This window comes from Nannospalax galili, unplaced genomic scaffold, assembly GCF_000622305.1.
Source record: "Nannospalax galili isolate Female #2095 unplaced genomic scaffold, S.galili_v1.0 scaffold55, whole genome shotgun sequence".
Classification (NCBI taxonomy): Eukaryota; Metazoa; Chordata; class Mammalia; order Rodentia; family Spalacidae; genus Nannospalax; species Nannospalax galili.
This window is the reverse complement of record NW_008337640.1, coordinates 3,247,588-3,252,943: the sequence shown is the minus strand read 5'-3', so window position 1 is coordinate 3,252,943 and position 5,356 is coordinate 3,247,588.

The following is a 5,356-nucleotide window of genomic DNA, read 5'->3' as shown; positions in this document are numbered from 1 at the left end:
AAGAGAGGGCATTTCTGAGAAATAAAATTATGTAGAAGAAGTGACTATACAGTAAAAGGGCCCAAGAAAATGTTGTTTTTAAGCATGTGCTTCTGCTCTGGACTATTGCAATAAGGTACAGAGGGGAGAATGTGGTTAAGATTAGCTTTAGAAACCTTAATATTCTAAGAAAACAATGCCTGCTGGAATGGAAGAGGAATGGCGGGGGGGGGGCATTCTAATAATATAAGCCATTAGCTGTGGGAAAATTGACCTGGGATCATAAACTGCAGTTGGTCTGGTGTTGTGTAGATCAATGTGTACAATTCCCGCCCTGTGGCTTTGCTGTGGTGTATTGGACTTGCCAACTTTTATATCCTCCATGTTACTCATTTTATGAACTTGGCAATCCTTTAAGAAACTTCGAAACGTTTATGACATTAGGCCATGAAATTAACATAATGAAAGTTGTATTTAACCAAGCATAACAGCTAGATCATTTGAATCAAGTGCATTTACTGGTTAATTCTTTTGTTTTGGGCCATAATATTCATCTTTTCTTCAAAGGTAGCTGAAATAGGAACCATTAAATTATAAATAGAAGAAAGAAATCCAAAAGATCATCCCACCTCTAGGGGTAGAGAAACATGGAGAGGATTCGGTGGTTGCAAGACCCCCACCCCCCCACCCCCAAGGGTTGTTTGGTGATCAGTGACTCGGGATCATAAAGCCAGATGGTATCTGTCAGGGAATTAGAATCACATAAAATAATGCCCAAGGAATGGAAAAGGTTGAAAAACTACTCTACTTCTCCCTTTTCTTCCACCCTTACTTAGCTCAGTACCTGTAGCTGGCCACTCACACAAGAAAGTCAGCCTGTGAGGGAACTTGGAAAACATGGCTTGCAGGAATAAAGTATAGATCTGATTGCAGACAAAGACCAAGAAAATGTCTCTGTCCATTCTTAAAATTTGATGCCCTCTTCTGACCTCTGTGGCATTGCACGATATGGGTGCCGTGTGCTCACATACATGCAGGCCATATACTCATACACATAAAAATAAAAATAATAAATAAAATATTTTTTAAAAATTTTAAAAAATAACAAAAAAACAAACAACCAATGGAAACTGAGTTCGTGCTTTTATATAAACCCTGTTCTCAGAGAAACCACTCTTTTCAGGTGCTGTATCTTTAAGTTTTCAGAGCAAGTCTGTGAAGTAGTTATTATTAACTCTACTTCAAAGGCGAGGAGACAGAATCTGGGAGTTCTGGTCTGTGTCTGAGATTGCAAAGCCAGAAAGGAACAGATGCCACCTGGGTCTGCACATACTTCCCTCCCTTTCTACTGTCACTATTCAGCAGTTCAAACCTTGTGGTTGAAACTGTGGAGTTTAATTATCGAAAGCTAAATGACATAGCAGAATCCATACAGTTTGATTTTAAACACACAGAAACTGAAGTCTGGAAATGTTTGCTTAAAAATTACATATTTTAACAAAATGGAAACTATAAATTTCCTTAGGGAGTTGAAATTTTTCATTGTTGTTTAACCTGGATGTCATGTGTTCTCTGCACAAAAATCACTTTAGAGTCTCACTGGGGAATAGGGAGAAGAGGTCAGGGAGAAGGGATTTGCCTTGAAGAGGCAAAGGCAACAGCTGTTGTGCATGCTCTGTTGCCTCTGTGTTCTCTTAAGTAGGGAACTTTGCTGACTGCCCACGTCCAAGGGGGAGGGAGGAACACGACATCAAGAGCATGGCATGAGCTCCGACTATTTGCTGAGGGAGTGGGAAGTGAACGTGATTAGAAATGAACACAATGGTTTTAATATACAATAGACCATTAGATACCCACTCACACCAGCTGGAGGTGAATGGGATGAATATAAGATGGATCAGCCAGTATAAGGGAATGCTTTCTTCAGTTTGGACAAGAAATGGAACAGGTACTACCCCTGGCTCTTACACTATTTCTGCTCAATCTTCCAGAGTGCTTCCTGAACCGTGGGTGGGTGAGGTTTAATATAGGAGTCGCTGACTAGATTCCAGTGGATGAACTTGCACTGAGGGACATTTGGGTACAAATGCTTGACTGGATAGGCCTAACATATATGACAGAATGCATGAAATCCAGTGGGGGAGGTTAGAGGGGATGCAGATGGGGAAGGGAGTCTAAATTTGACTAATTATATGAAATGCACAAAAACTCAGGAAAAATATACATGAGAAAAGAAACAGAAGAGTGAGTCTGTGTGGTTTGAATGTGAAATGCACCCCCTTAGGCTCATGTGTTTGAATACTTGCCCTATGGCTGGTGACACTGTTTGGAAAGATTGTAGAAACTTTAGGAGGTGAGGCTTACTGGAGGTTGTGGGTTGCTGGAGGTGGGCCTTGAGGTTTAATTGAACAGCTGCACTTACTGTTTACACTGTACTATCTGACTGCAGATGCAACGTGAGCAGCAAAGTTCCTGTCCCTACCAGTGCATTTTCCTTGTCATGGTGGAATGTACAGCCCCAGAACTCTAAGATAAACTTGCTTTCTTGAATTGTTTCTTTTCAAATATTTTGTCTTTTCAAACATTATGTCACAGCCAGGAGAAAAGCAACCAGTACAGGATACTGCTTTTTAACAAAGAAGTTACTAATCACACATTAATACCACAAATTGAAATGTGCTACGTGTGAAAAATGCAGCGCAAAACTTGAAGATACAAGAGTAGAAAATAAAATCTATCAATGTTTTAGTTATTTATTCCACATTCAGAAAAGATAATGTGACTACCAGAAAGTTAAAATTATATATGTGGCTTGCGCTGTGTTCCTTTAGATAACTCTGTTTTAGCAACTGTGTTGTTAGTATAGATTCAAGGCAGCTTTTCAAACTGTGGCCTTAAACAGATCATTTGATGGCTATATAGGACAGGGTACACTGATATTTTGAAATACTGAAAAAATTATGATGATATGAAAAATAAAACCTTTAAAACGTATTAATAATTACGATCATTGCTTAAGAATTTTCCCTGTTTTCCATTAGAGTTTTGAAGAAAAACTCATATATTAATTTATAGGTAGGAAACACAGTGAGCAACTTTCTTCTTTGTATTCATAATAAATTATATATTCACAATCATGTGTTGACAATATGAAAATTGTTTTATGGCTCCCAAATTGTGTCATTTATTTATAATGAGTGTGTGTCCAGAAATTTGGATGGTTTTCCTCATAAAGTTATCTCTAGTGCTGTCAACAAATCCTTCCCATTCAAAATAGAAGCTGAGAAACATATTCACAAGGGGTTTAACATTCATTCTTCATTGCATATATGTCTGTAGGTTGTATGGACATAGCTTAAAAGTAAAACTCAAATGCACACATTCTGGTGATCTACAATATTGATGTCCAGACAACACAATGGGGAGTAGATAGTGTCGTCAATAAGAAAAGCTAGATAACGCACATGAAGAAGGGTGAAGCTGTACCCTGAACTTCCTCCACAGACAAAGTTAACTCATAGGTAGCAGCGTAGGACTTGAAACTATGAAACTCATACAAGAAAATAGGAGAAAAACTCCATCGTGTTAGTTACATTTGACAATTTCTTGGTTATGACAAAAAATCACAGGCAACAAAAGCAAAAAATAGGCATATGAGGTTATATCAAACTAGTAGAACCCTCACCTTAAAAGAAACAACCATCAGAGTAAAGGAAGCTTATCATGCAACAGAAATCATTTAATGAAACATATATGTAATGTGGGGTTAATATCTAAAGTATGTAAAAACAGGCTTTCAACTGCACTGCAGCAGCAGTAGTAAGGACAATAATAACAGGTACGTACATGAGCTGAATAGAAATTTCACCAAAGAAAATATGCAAACTGCTAGCAAGCATCTGGGAAACACTGAAAAATGCTAGCCATAAGGGAGATGCAAATTAAACTGCAGTATCACTGTATCACCACACACCTGTCAGGATGGCTGTTTTTGAGAAAACAAAAAATACCAAGTGTTGGTGAGTATATGGTCACATTAGTTCATGCACTATTGGTGGGAATGTAAAACGGTACAGCTATGTAGAAACCAGGATAGCTGTTGCTCAGAAAAGTTAAAAGTGCAATTTTCATGTGATCCAGCAATCACACTTTTGGGTGCACCCTCAAAAGAAAGGAAAGCAGATGTCAGAGATATGTATATACTTATATTAATTGTAATATTAAAAAGAGCAGATGGGTAGAAGCCACCTGCTGACAGCTGAGTGGAAAAAGAATATGTAGCACATACATAGAGTGGAATATTATTCTTCCTTAAAAAGATATCCACTTACATGCTACATCATAGATGAGACTTGAGATACATTATACTAAGGAAAACAAGATATTTATAAAAGCTGAATACTGTAAGATTTCACTTCTATGAGGTTCGTAAAGTAGTAAAATTTAAAGGACCACAAAGTAGAATGGTGGCTGCCAGAGTCCAGGAAGGAGGGAGAAAAGCATATGTGATGATTCCGACTCTAGAATTTTGGTTTTTTCGTTTGAGAAAGTTGTGAAGATCCACTGTACAGTATTGTGATGTGATACTGAATAGCACATGTAAAAAGATTAACATAGTAGTATGTTGCTTTTTTATTGATGGAGACTTTTATCTGCCTCCGACAGAAAAGAAAAAATTTGAGAGGATAGTTTCAACCTCTCCTAAGAGAAAACAAAGCTGATTAAGTGTTGTCGCAACATCAAACATTTAGCAACCCACCTATTGATACAGCAATTCCACAATTCCACCTTGGTAAGAAATCCTCATGGTTTCTTTCTCCAAATGATTTCAGTCATTTAAATGTGACATAAAATGTGGTGTGTGTGTGTGTGTGTGTGTGTGTGTGTGTGTGGTGTGATATGTGTGAATGTGCATGTGCATGTTTGTGTATGAGTGAGGATATGTGTCATGGAGCATGTGTGGTGTCAGAGGAGTCTCAAGTGTGAGTCTTCACCTTCCACCTTGTTTGGGACACGATCTCTTTTCCCTGCTCTGTTCCCCAGGCTCCCTGGGCCACTAGCTTCTGAGAATTCTCCTGTGTCTGTCTGCCTCCCATTTCACTGTAGGAACACTGGGATTGCAGATATGCACTACCGTGTCCAGCATTATGTGGTGTCTGGGGATCTGAATCCAGGGCTCCATGCTTGTATGGCAAGTACTCTACCTGCTGAGCAATCTCCCTAGACCCTCAAATGAAACTTTTTTGTGTTTAAGTGACAAATGCAGGTTATTTAAGGTAGAATATTGAAGAAGCTACTTGTAATAATTATGCAGTATCAATGTCTTTAACTGTTGTTTAGATCTTATTCCTGCTTTCAAAATATATCATAGGTGGAT